Source organism: Miscanthus floridulus, chromosome 12 (genome assembly GCF_019320115.1).
Source record: "Miscanthus floridulus cultivar M001 chromosome 12, ASM1932011v1, whole genome shotgun sequence".
Classification (NCBI taxonomy): Eukaryota; Viridiplantae; Streptophyta; class Magnoliopsida; order Poales; family Poaceae; genus Miscanthus; species Miscanthus floridulus.
Genome location: NC_089591.1, coordinates 9,339,945 through 9,354,078, shown reverse-complemented (window position 1 = coordinate 9,354,078; position 14,134 = coordinate 9,339,945).

Here is a 14,134-nt window from a genome sequence, read left to right as displayed (position 1 = left end):
GGCTCGAAAAACGGGCTATACTTCTAGAATCCTGGCGTCGAGTGCTACGCCGACATATGTATGCAGGGTTTGTCGATTTTGGAAAGTGAAGATATTTATTAATTATTGATTTTCGGAATTAAAATAATTACACAAAATCGGGAATTACTATTTAGGCTACGAAAAATATCTCTGAGCTCCGAAAAATACTAGAAACATTCCTGGGGATAGATGGAAGGATAAAGAACACAAACAAAGTGGTTTTAGGTCCCGACAAAGACTTTTGGATTGATCGAGGAAAAAGACAAAGCTCAAAGAAATAGGAAATTAATCCCGAAAAAGGTCGAAAAGATTCCCGAAAAGAGAGACATCGTTCTAACGCGTCTTAAAGCCTTATCCAAGCCTTTGGATTTTGAAAACAAGACATCTTATCTAGCTTTTGTTTTTGCAAGTTTTCAAATTCTTTTTAAAATATTTTAAAGATTGAGATTTGAATTTATTTTTCAAACCACTCATCACAAAAGTATCAATGCAATGGCATGTATGCGCAAACATGTTGCTACCCTTATGTTGGATTTTAATTTTCTTTTACCTATGTTTTTATGAGCACAAAATAATTAACAGAAATCATTTTACTCTTTTTAAAAAATAGCTAATTTTAGGGTGTTACACCCATTCTGGCCACGAACTTCGGTTCCTTCCCCATGGTTTTCCAGCCACGGCGCACCCTAGGGATTATGAATGCCTGATTGAGGATTTCTTCAGTGCTGCTAACTCCGTAGCCTTTATCTCCTAGGCCGATGATATAGTAGCCAAAGTATTTTCTGGCCCATAGTTTGTAATAGGTGATATTAGCTAACAATTTCTCCGTCTTGAGTGTTTTTTCTTTTGTTTCATACTCCACATTATACTCATCACTTCATCCGCGTTTGCTTTGCTCCTATAGGCGATACACACTGTACCGATTTTTTCCCCTTCGGGTTTATTTTCGCACTAGAAGTGACACCCTTCTGGTATCGGCTATTAGAGTCAACAACCGAGCAAATTGGTTGTCCAGTACTAATCCAAATGCTAGGGTAATATTCCTTCAAATATTCCTCGTTTGATTGCTCTGCCGAATTCTTCTTTTCCTCTTAGTGTCTCCAAAATGTAAGTATTACCAGGTGCGCAACGTCTGATCCGATAAGGTCTCTCCCAATTAGGCAACCATACTGGCTCTCTTGCTCTTGGCCATCAAGGGTAATCCATCCCCAGCTTTCTCTAGAGTCTTATTGCCATCGATCGTTATAAGTCCATCCTGGCTCAAATACCCGACACCATTCAACAAAAGAAACTGGAACCATTGGCTAAAGTCAGATAAGGTAGAGCCATCCGAAGCAGCCTCGAGAGCACTCCTGGATCAGCCGAAGAAGGCAAACAACAGATCGTGGGAGCTGATGCTATTCGGCTAGAAATGTTGAGAGCGATCCATGATGTTCTAGACTTGAAATCTGCATGTCAACGCGTATCTTGTGTAGAATAGATCATACTCTCTGTTATTTAATTGCACTTCTTGTTTCGGCTAAAGAGCCGATTTGATACAGCCGACCCCAAATTTCTAATCTTAATCCAATTAAGTCTGAAAACATGGCCTTCAATAAGTGAATCCCTCGATCTTCTGCCCTTAATCACCCTGCGCCATATTCTCTTCGGCATTGGTGAAGTGGCGCTTTGCCTTCTATTAACTATGGTTGCCTTTTGCGCATCCCGAGGCATCTGCCTCTTCGCCTCATGTCTTCAATACCAGCCGAGGGCTTCGGCCTCAAACACATCTCCATCGTAACTATCCCTTTGCTCTCCTCTACCTGCCAAAACCCTATAGCGGTTTTCTTCCTTCCTTCTGTAGATCCAATCATCTTTCATGGCCAGCGAGGACAACTGAGGCAAGCGCACGGCTGAGGAGATCCCAAAGGAGAACATGTCGATGAATCAGCATCTCTGCTGCATGAGGTGAGATTGGTAACCATTGTTCATGATGATGATTTGTTCTGACTCACCTATAGGTTTGTTGTAAATGACAGTCTTCGTCCTCTTCCTAGGTCCAGCAAGCCCTCTGACGTGGCATCTTCCACACCGGCTTCATCATCGGATTCTTCCAACTCATATAATGGCAATGATGTCTGGCGCTTCTTCTGAGAATGGAGGGTGGCCGAGGACCGCTATTCCAAGGTGATTCAGAAAACGACCAGCTTGAGATCCATCTAGGGGTCTTCCAAGTGGCCCTTAATGTAGCTGAAGAGGAGGCCAGCACCATTCGAGCGTGGCTGGTTGAGTTTGATACCATGGTGGCAGGTAAGATGAGTTCCATGAATGCTTCTACTTTGGTTACCACTGCCTAGATGGTGCAGTTGGAATCTCTCCAACTGGTGGCGAACATGGCCACAAATGCCGTTAATGCTCGGGGTTCCCTCATTGATGCTCATCTCCAAGATATCCTGACCCACGCTCGGGAGATCGCCCTCCACGGCATTCATCATAGCATGTCGGTGGCGCTAACCGTGGTGTAGGTCCTGACCTGGTATGACCTCCATGCCATGGAGGTTGGCATCCCGATTGGCGATGACCCTAAGGGACATGAGGACCTGCTTGAAGAATTTGTCGTTGCTGCGGAGGCCATTGTGAACATTACATCCGCTCAGGATGTAGTGAACAAGGTCTTCAACTAGTTTGTACTTAGGGTAATTCGATGAACAAAGACTCATGTTCTTTCATGAATGTGTCTCAGTGCAATGCCCTTGTGTATGACTGTTTTTGTTTTTATTCTTTTTCTTGCTCTAGGGCGATACGTATTGTATTGGCTTTTATGTCTTTGAAGATTTTTGTTTTTTGATCTAGAGGCGATACCTTTCTGGTACCAGCTATTAGAGCTGATGACTAAACGAATCGGCTATCAAGTGTTGATCAAATGCTAGGATAAAATCCTTTTAAATATGTCACCGCAGAACTTTTCATATCAAAGGTTAAATGATTGATCAACCTAGGTCAAACATCCCATTAAGCGAAACAAAACCTCCTTTAATAGATCTATCACTCATGATTCGACTTAGCATTCTTATACATCGGCCTAAGCCCATCTTCTAGGACCAGTGCTTATTCTTCCTTAAGCCAATGGCCAATGTGAAGCCGTGACTATTCACTAAAACAAACTCTTAGAGCCGATCACTTGCATTAGCTATTGGCTTTCATTGTTGATCTTAATGAAACCTCCTTCCCATAACTTACCAGAAAAGCACTCGAAGTCTCCTAGTTCCCAAAAAACTGGATCGGCTATTGCGATGCTCACAGATTCATCAACGCAAACCACCTCGACATCATCTCCATGCCACTGAATCAAACACTGATGCATGGTCGATGGTACACAATAGTTCGCATGAATCCAATCATGACTAAGGAGCAAACTATACGCCCCATTTCCATCGATGACAAAGAATGTGGTGACTAGAGTCTTACTCCTGATTGTTAGTTTGACATTTATTGCCCCCCGGGTCTTAGATGCATTACCTCCAAAATCCTTAAGCATCATGTTAGTCTCCATCACATCTTCTAGTCCCTTGCCAAGTTTACGAAAAGTGGTGTAAGGCATAAGATTGATAGAAGCACCTCCGTCCACTAACATTTTGTTCATCGGCTTCCCATCAACAAAACCTTTCATATATAAAGCCTTTAAGTGCTGATGCTTGACTAGTTTATCAAATATTGCTTGTTGTACAACCGTCAACTTGGCAACTATCTCCTCATACTTTGACTCATCAAAATCTAAATAAACTTCTTGATCTGTCAGAGCTCTTAATTCTGATGGCAACAGAAAAGCCATTTGGATATTAGCCGATGGTTGCTTTCTATCAGGTGTTTGCTTGGTACAACATACTTGAGGTTTACCGGATGCCTGAGCCTATTCCAACTCTTTATTCCTTAAGCATTGCACCCTTCTCTTCTGGCTTCTTGTCAAACCTTTTGGACACCATTGGCCTTCCTACCAAACATATTTTCTCTCATTGCCTTCTTCATAATCAGCCCAGTCTTGATCAACCACTCTTTTTCCCAGCCAATTATGAACACTTTTATTTTTTAAGCGCTGATCCATGTTATTATGATGATATGCATCTTGAGCATGGATAGATTGGCAGTTGGTTTGAGATTGTCTAAACTCCCAATATTGATTGCTGGGCAGTCATGTCTGGTAGGCAACTTCAAATCTTCATTCCAGCAATGTTTGAAGAAAGGACAATTCTAATGTGACTCAGCTTGTTTCCTTTCATACCTCTCTTTTTCCAATTGATGCTGGTATTCTTGATCCTTTAACCAATGCTGATAATCCTTTTCCTTCTGCCATAACCACTTATTCAACAGGATCCGAGATGTAACTCGTGGCTTTGTCACCCCATCTTTTGATGTTTCTCCCTACTCATATCGGCTCTTTTGCTTAGCGTGACATCTTCTAATCTCTCTATACTCGTCAGCCGATATTTTCATATTGGGATCAACTGTTCTAGTCTCTCTTGATTTGGTTGATGTTAGGACCTTAGTCTTTCCTTTGAATAGCCCAGCATCAACCATGTTTTGATCTCTAGGAAAGGATTATCATCAACTTCATTTTCCAAGGCGTATCAAATTTGAGTCTTCCTTGCTGAATAGCCCTCTGTATATGCTACCGGAAGATTCTGCATTCATTAGTGGAATGAGAAGTAGCGTTATGGAACTTGCAGAACTTCTTATTCTTCAACTGATCAGGGGGCAACATAACATGATTATCGAGCAACTTGATCTGCCCCTTCTCAAGCAAGAAATCAAAGAGCTTGTCTAATTTGGTGACATCAAAGTCATAGCTCTCCTCAACTCCTCTTCCCCAAGGATTTGGCACAATTACTGTTTTCTTGCCCCAATTTCATTCAGCTGCAGCAATCTCTTCTTCTTCATCTTCATAGCCGTCATCAACTGAGTATGGATTATAAGCTTCGGCCACTACGGTACTCTTCTGGAATCAGGTATCTCTGCGCATACTCTAGAATTGGCTATTGAGCGCTGCCACTCATTGAGCCAATTGACCCAAGTTGTCAAATTCTTGTCCCAGCAGCTTCTCTTTCCATATTGGCAGCATTCCTTGAATGGCTGAAGCAGCTAGTTGATCATCAGCCAAGTTTAATGAAAAGCATAAATTCCTAGTCTCTCGGAACCTCTGGAGGAACTCAGTGGCCGATTCATTAGTCTTCTTCTTTATAGTTGTCAAATTGGTTATCTTCTTTTCCCTAGTCATAGTGTAAAAATATGTATGAAACTTCTTCTCTAGGTCAGCCCAATTGGTAATGGAATTGACTGGTAGTGATGAAAACCAAGTGAAGGCTGGCCCTAACAGGGACAAGGAGAAGAAACGAACTCGATGGGCATCCTCAACTAATGCTTTGGCCAATTGTGTAAGATACCGACTGACATGTTCTATCATGCTTGTACTGTCTTGGCCAGTGAACTTAGCAAACTTTGGGAGCCTGTACTTTGTGGGAAGAGCGACCAAATCATACCATTTTGGATATGGGCGTTTGTACAAGAAGGTCAGCCCTTTTGGCTTCAGACCAAACTGATTCTTCATCATCTCGGTCACCTTCAGCAGCAACTCATCAGCATTTGAATTTGGATTTCTCTGCACCTGCTGACCCATCTGTGGATTGAAATCCCATGTGCCTTGATACCCTAGATTTGGAATCATGTGAAGGGTGTTATAATCTATGCCATAATGATATCCTTGTGGAATCTCTGTCTGCTAGGTCCTTTGCTAGCTTGTTGCTTGAAGTCTCTGATTATAGACATAAAGATCTATATCTCTACTGATCCTTTGAATTAATGGTGCTATTTTTTGAGCCGATGATGGTATGTGGCCCGATGTGCCAAAATTGATCACTTGGTTCTGACATTGCCCCACCGGCTATTGCACATACTATACTGACAGTCCAAGATTATACTATATTTGATTCATAGTAGTACCTTGAGCTTGTTTAGATGAACCCTAAACTGCCTGGACATCACCATTACTAGCTAGTGTTGCTTCCTAATGGCTGATACCAACTTGATTAGTCCCTTGGGTTGATGGATCTAGAATGTTGTAATAAGCTGGCCCAACTTGACCAACCGAAAACCCATGAATCGCTTCTTTCATAGCATTGTGGAATATGTCTAAGAAAGCTTCATTATGGCTTGATATGGCATCACGAACAGATTTGTCTACAACTTCCGAAAAGAAACGCATATCTTTAGCTTTAGTTGTATCTGTCTACCCATGTAATAGAACTCTTGGTAGTGGAAATTTATGAACAATTATGTTGTCGCGTGTTTAGGTATAGGACAACAAACATTTGCTCTGAAATTCTTCTGTAGCTTTGCCGATGACATCTTTATATCCATCAGGTAGATCTTCATAATGTACCATAAGGATGTCATTGTTGTTGTGAACCACCATGATGATTGTCGGGTCCCACCGGGCGTGCCAGAAATGTGTGTCGGCACGGAATTTTGTCCTGTGCCGAGGACACACGAGCAACCGCAAGGGTCTGCTCAATGGAGCTAGAGATCCGCCTAGCTTCAGCGCAGGGGTGGTCAATCCTATGCACTCCTCCTGAGATGTGCTAGTCAATTTTACCCTACAATTGATAAGGAGAGAAAGTTTATCAGTAATTAAGGTCGGAACGTGCCGGTATTGCTAGACAATCCCGAATGTGTGGTTCTGAGAGCCGATATGAAAGGAGATTGACTAAATAGTCAATTCTAGCATATTCATAAGAATAAATTAGTTAAAGCTCATGGGGTTGTGTAAGAAGAATCGGTTATCGTTCATGATGAATATTATTATTTAGACAAATATTGGTCAGTGGCAAAAAGATGTTAACAATAATTAGTTTATACTAAGCCAATGACTGTAAGTAACCGAACCCCTTTTATAAAAGAAACAGTTCATCATCATTCAACCATTTAATAGAGATAAATCTAGTGAACATATTAGATCTCATCTATTGCTATGACCAGTGGGGCATAAGGCAGAATCATGCAGGCCATAGAAACAACAATAGACTTGACGACCCTAACTTATTACTAATATCAGTGGGGCATGAGGAAGAATCATGCAGGCCATAATACAATAATAAGATCATGGGGCTAACACATCTTTCAACCCATCGCTACTTCAATGATCTCGTGACATGAACTATTCGTGAAAGCACTCGATATCGGCTAAAACAGTCGATTCAGGCATAGCGTACAGTTGAGATCATGCCCTCTCAAAAATAGATCTACCAAATAACGATCCCTACTCCATAGTGCTAATAGTGGGGTGTGAGGTAGAATCACATAGGCCATGATAACGGGCCATGGAACAGTTTTCGCTAGCCAATAGATCTACTTAAGATCAAACACGTCTTAACCGCACGCTATGCACGATTAAGATTGATATAAAACAACCTATAAAACATAACTCATCATTTAAAGTGCAGATTAGATCAAATTTAGATTAACAAACGATGGGTTAAACAAGATATAAGGCCGATCTAGATCAATCCCAATCGAGCGAAGTGATATTGTTGTAATTAAATAGATAATGGAAGCAATAAGCAATATCAGTAACTTAATAAATCTATCCGAAGGAACGCCACCCTTAGATAGAGCCGATAACTTGACCTTAATCTAGTTCGAGCAGTGGAGGTCGACCGGATCGATGCAGCCGTACTTGAACTAGACAAGAGTCGATAACTAACTTATACCAGAGTCGCAGTGGAGGTCGACCGGATCGATGCAGCCGTGCGAACAGAGGTATAAGCCATGATGATACTTATGGACAAGCAATGGAGGCCGACTGGATTGATGTAGCCGTACTTGCTGAAGAACTCACCGAGATCTACTCTACTCCTACTCCTAAGGGGTGGCCAGAGCCAAAAAAAGGAAATAACTGGTATTTGATTGATTGTGTGTCCTTTACAATAGCCGGGCTTTGATATTTATACCTAGGACCTACGCATGACTCCTATCTAAGCACAACAAATCACAATCTTTGGCCCTAAGAGAAAACATTCCTAATTTAAGATAACTTGGACTCTAATCTTTCCCTTTTTGTAGAGTCCAACATGACTTGTCCCGGCACCGATCGTAGCCTTTGTCGTCATCTACTGGCGCTTCCTGAAGAAAGCCAATTCTAGTGTTGCATTCGAATCAGCTAGTTCCGATCTACGCGCAATTGATTCCTCGATGACATGATCTTGGGAGCTTTTGAGTCCCTGTGACTCTTCTTCCAAATTTTGGTGTAAACAACCATTATCACCAAGTGTTATACTATCAATCCCATTGTCATCATTTGAGTTGATTGAATTGAACATTCTTGGATCACCTGTCATGTGTTGTGTGCACCCACTATCAAGTACCCAATGCCTTTCTCTAGCTTTATAGTTTACCTACAAAAGAAAATCAATTCCTTTTAGGTACCCAAACTTGCTTGGGTCCTTGAAGGTTAGTTACTAAGGTCTTTGGTACCCAAATGGCTTTCTTCTTTGAGCCACAATAGGTATACCAATGAACTTAGCCTTCACACCATTCACACCCTTGGTAAGCATGTAACAAGAATCAAAATAAATTGAGGATACATTAGCATTGTTCTTGTTCCTTATGCAAGATTGCACTAAGTGCCCTACTTGCTTGCATCTATTACAAAACCGACCATTGCTCTTCACAAAGCTAGCTTTGGGAGTAGCAAAGGCCTCTTTGCCTTTCTTGGGGGTATAGGCCAATCCCTCTTTGTTAAGAGAGAACCTTTGGCTACACAAGCACTTTAGCAAGTAGGCCTCACCACCATAGGCCTTGCCTAGGGCATGAGTGAGCTCATCCACCTCTCTCTTGAGAGTCTCATTCTCAACCATTAGTGAGGCATCACAAGTGAAACTATCACTAGTAGTAGAGGTAGGAGTGGTAATGGTGATGGATGATGAGCTACAAGAAGGGTTAGTGGGAGCAACAACAATAGGTTCATAAAATAATTTTTCAATAATGTCACATGTTATGCCCACATCACATGATACTATGACCCTTTCCTTATCTTGTTCAAGAAGCAAGGAGTGAGCCCTTTCAAGCTTGGTGTGAGCTTTGCTGAGCTTCTCATGGGCGTCCACTAGCCTCTCATGAGTAGCATTGAGCTCATCAAAGGATTGCTCAAGAGCACTAAGCTTCTTTTGCAATTCTTTGCACTTCTTGCTTTTCTTGTTAATTATTGAGTTGGCTTGTTCTAGCATGTTCATTAATTGTTCATTTGAGAATTCATCATCATCACTATCATTTTTACTCTCATCATATTTTACCTTGGAGCCCTTGGCCATAAAGCATGATGGAGTGTCAAATAGTGAATGTGTGTTGTTGATAGCAATGCTTGCTAGAGCCTTCTTCTTGGATGCCTTGTCATCATCACTTGAATCATCATTGGTGGAGGCATCACTATCCCATGTGACCACATTGGATCCACCTTTCTTCTTCTTCTTGAAGGTCATCTTCTTCTTTTTCTTCTCCTTCTTCTCTTTCTTGCTCTTCTTCTTCTTCTCATTATCCTCATTGTCACTATTGTAGGGACAATCCGCTACAACATGATCGGGGCTCTTGCATTTGTAGCACAAGTGATCTCTTCTCTCCCTTGCACCATAGCCTTTCTTCTTCATCATCTTGCCAAACTTGCACACAAAGAGAGCTAGTGCTTCATCATCACTATCATCATGAGAGCATTCTTCATCACTTGATTCTTCCTTCTTAGCCTTGCCCTTGTTCTTGTTCTTGGATGATGAAGTGCCAGCCTTGAATGTCACACTCTTCTTCTTCTTGTCTTCCTCCTTCACAAGTTCTTCACCATCACTATTGCATTGGTCCTTGGTCATCACATCACCAAGCACCTCATTTGGAGTGACATCCTTCAATCCACCTCTAAAGATGATAGTTCTCAATGTCTTGAATCTCTTTGGCAAACACATCAAGAACTTGTGAGAGAAGTCCTCATCCTTCACCTTCTCACCCAAATTCTTGAGATCATTGATGATGACTTGTAGCCTATAGAACATCTCTGGAATGGACTCATCATCCTTCATCTTGAAGTTTGATAGCTTGTTTTTTAGCATATAGAGCTTGGCACTTTTTACCGTTGAAGTGGCCTCATATGTTTCTTCTAGTATCACCCAAACTTCACTTGCCTTCTTAAGATCTTTGATTTGCTCAAACACTTTTAAATCAATGCCATTGTATATTGTGTTGAGTGCCATAGTGTTGCATTGCTTGTTAATATTGTCATTGTAGGTGAGATTGGTAGGGTCAATGATCACAAACTCATTCTCTACCACATCCCACACCTTGTCATTGATTGAACCAAGGTATATCTTCATCTTTCTCTTCCAATAATCAAAAGATGTGCCATCAAAGAATTATGGTTTACCCCCAACATGGCTAACCACTATTTGAGCCATATTTTGCACCAAAGTTTGTTAAGCCTTGAATCAAATGGTGACCACAGCTCCAATACCACTTGAAAGGTCCTAAATGGCTAGAGGGGGGTGAATAGCCTATAAAAATTTTCTACAAACACACTAGAGCAAATGGTTAGTAACCTAAATGGCAAAATGCAATTTTGTTCTAGCTCTACAAGGGTTAGAAGTCACCTATCCAACAATTATAGTTGCTATGATCACTAGGCACAAGCAATAGCTATGTCGCTACTCACTAAGAGCTCTCAACAAGTCTACACTAAAGAGCTCCACTAGGTGATACTAAACTAGCAAGCAAGACAAGCTCTCAAAACTAATTACATTAAAGAGCTTGACAACTATTTTGCAAGGAATGTAAAAGAGTGAGTATAGTGATTATACCACCGCATCGAGTAATGAACCAATCACAAGATGAAGATAATCCAATCACCTGGAGAAATCCAATCACACAAGAGACACAAGATTTTTCTCCCGAGGTTCACGTGCTTGCTGGCACGCTAGTCCCCATTGTGTCGACCAACACTTGGTGGTTCGGCGGCTAAGAGGTGTTGCACGAACCTCGTTCACACAATTGGACACTGCAAGAACCTACCCACAAGTGAGGTAGCTCAATGACACGAGCAATTTACTAGAGTTGCCTTTGGCGCTCCGCCGAGGAAGGCATAAGACCCCTCACAAGCAATCGATCGAGGCCAGAGACAATCACCATCTCCGCTCAATGATCCTCCAATCACCGGGCCATCTAGGTGTCAGCAAACACCAAGAGTAACAACCTCACAACTAGCCCAAATCACCCAAATAGTGCCACAAGATGATGCAACTCAATGCAATGCACTAGAGGCTCTCCAATCTCTCTCAAGATGATGAAATCAAGTGAACAAGTGAGTGGAGTGTGTTGCTCAGCTTCCAAAGGGTGTGCACAAGTATATGAAGTGCCAATAGAGTGGCCAAGGCCGGCCATACCCTCTATTTATAGCCACAAAAGCAAATAGAGCCATTACCCCTTTGGAGATGTCTCTACACGGGCACCGGACAGGGCAGTGTGCCACCACCCTAGGGGTGATGGTGCCCCTCCAATGGTCGACTCAATAGCTATTTTGACTAGCCGTTGAGGCACCAGACAGGTGACGGTGGCACCGCGCTAGGGGTGGCGGTGACCATCCTAGCTCTGCCCCCAAAACCAAGTCTCTGGAATATTAGGGCAGTGCACCACCGTGCTAGTGGCAGTGACCATGGTGGTGATCTCCTGCGTCCAAGTCTAGAAACCCTAGCCTCGGGTGAAAGGTGGTGGTGCCACCGGATAGCCCATGGCGGTGCCACTACTGTGTCAATGGTGGTGCACATAGCCATGTCCGGTGACCACCCCACCGGTTGCTTTTCTATTGAGCCTAGTTGGGCACTGCCCAAGGTGTGGTGGTGCCACTGGACAAGGGGTGGCGGTGCCACCTAGGCACCTCCACTAGCTCACCGAGTTAACTCGAGCTACTCCCCACAAGCGATGCTAACTCTCAAAGTATTTTCTCAAAACATGTTAGAATCAAGTTAGCATTTATCAAAATATTTTTGATAAATATTTTTGCATGCTTCCAATGTGCAGTAGCCCTAAATGCAATGCATGAAGTCCAACACCTAGTGGCACTAGATGATCGAATTGTCTAGTTAAGAACCCCTCTTAATAGTATGGCCATCTACCCTAAATGTGATCACACTCTCTATATTGTCTTGATCACTGAAATAAAATCCCTAATTATACCTTTGCCTTGATCTCCATAGGGTTTTGTTTTTCTCTTTCTTCTTTTCCAAATTGAGCACTTGATCATTATCACATGTGGCCATCTCATCATTTCATGTGATCAACATCGCCATTTGAGTGCCACCATACTTCACAACTTGGTTTGCACCAACCGAACTCATATCACAACTCATGACAAAGGTTAGTGCGTAGGCTTCATCAATTATCCAAAACCAAACTAGGGCTTTCACTTGGCTATTCTGATTTGGATTATGCCGGTTGCAAAGTAAATCGAAAGAGTACTACCGGGACTTTCCAATTTTTTGGAAGGTCTTTGGTGTCTTGGAGCTCTAAGAAGCAGAATTCCGTTGCTTTGTCCACCGCTGAAGCCGAGTATGTGGCAGCCGATGCATGCTGTGCCCAACTACTTTGGATGCAGCAAACCTTCAAAGACTTTGGTTGTGAGCTAACCAAGATTTCCTTTTTATGTGATAATGAGAGTGCCATTAAGTTGGCAAACAACCCTATAAACCACTCCTGAACAAAGCACATAGACATCCGACATCATTTTTTGAGAGACCATAAAGCCAAAGGAGATATCGTAAGTCATCATGTGAGCACCGAAAAGCAACTAGCCAATATCTTCACAAAGCCCCTAGATGTGTCAAGATTTTATGCTTTGAGGAGTGAGCTAAATATCATTGATTCTCGTAATGTGGCTTGATGTCTTGCACATAAATTGTTTGATCTAGAAAGGAGAAAAGATTTGCTAAAACATTGTGTGACACTTTCAAAATATAATTTATAATTTTCATATGTGACTATTGCTTTGTGTTGTTTGATTGAAATCTAGTCACATATGAAAATGTTAGTGTCCATTATATTTTTGCCCCACATGGCATTATGAGTTTAAGCTAGGGAGTTTTTTAGTCTTCCTGCGTTGGAAGTGCCAGCTCGAGCTGAAAGTCTCGACAGTCGGTAGTCCTAGTTTCTGCCGAAACTCTCGACCGCCAAAAGTCCCGACTCAGCGCTGGAAGTCCCGACTCAGATCTAAGTCGGCGTGCTTTGACCATTTTTTACCACACCCATTTGACCTAGGGTTACTTTGTCTTTACCATGGCCCGACCTAGCCTTTCACCCTCATTCACCCACCTGCCCCTCCCTTGCACCTGCTCCTCCCTCGCTGCCACCACAGCCACACCCACACTCGCACCATTCCCCACACCGCTAGTGCCGCTCTCGTGCCTGCCAGGGGTTGCGGCCTCCTAGGGAACCCTAACCTACATACCATCACTGCTGGCAACTTTGGCTCTGCCCCCTCCCACCTTCTCCCTTCCTCCATCTTCCTAGAGTCACCCTCATCCTTTTCCCATCGACGGCTAAAGGTCAAGCGATGGTGTTTGTCTGATGGTGGTGTTCCTGCTCTTGGATCTATTCGTGCAGACTGTTCTTGTTGTGAATCATGTTGTTTTTCTCCCTTCTTCCCCTCTCTCAAGCCATGTCCTTCGGTAGTGATGTGACCCCTCCTTGCCGCTGTGACAAGTGCTTGAGGCACAACCAAGACCCCACCGAATCCTCTCAGCCGACTAGATGCACCAAGGCATCATGTCCTTATGATGCTGCTGGTGCTCGTGGCCATGGCCTTAAAGCTCATGCTTGTGGCGCTCAAGCCCAAGGTCTGCCCCCTTTGGTTGGTGCAGCAGCTCGGGTTTTTATCCCAGTCCTTGGAGATGTGCCAGTCCGTGATCCAACAGAGGAAGCCCTTGATCAAGAAGGTAGGACTATTGCTGATGATGTGTGCACTATGACCCTACCCTCTTGTCCAAGCTACATTGGGGTCAGCCTATTGGTTGCATTCGATGATCCTATTCCATCCATCCGGGAGCCTCAGCGCACACCT